The following is a 230-nucleotide window of genomic DNA, read 5'->3' on the forward strand; positions in this document are numbered from 1 at the left end:
GTGGGGGGCGCCCGCCGCCGCGCCGCCGCCCGCCCGCCCGCCGCCGCCGCCCGCCGGCCCGAGCATGCTCAGTCTGCGGCCCGGGAGGCGCCCTCCCGCGTGGCAGGGCTGGGCGGGCGGCGGCGCGCGAGGCCCTTCCCGGAGCCCCGGGGGGTCGCGGGTCGGCTTCTGAGGAGCGGCCTGGGGCGGCCCCGCAGGTGCCCCCGAGCGAGCTCTGAGCCCAGGAGCAC

Source organism: Phoca vitulina, unplaced genomic scaffold (assembly GCF_004348235.1).
Source record: "Phoca vitulina isolate PV1807 unplaced genomic scaffold, GSC_HSeal_1.0 scaffold18, whole genome shotgun sequence".
Taxonomy (NCBI): domain Eukaryota; kingdom Metazoa; phylum Chordata; class Mammalia; order Carnivora; family Phocidae; genus Phoca; species Phoca vitulina.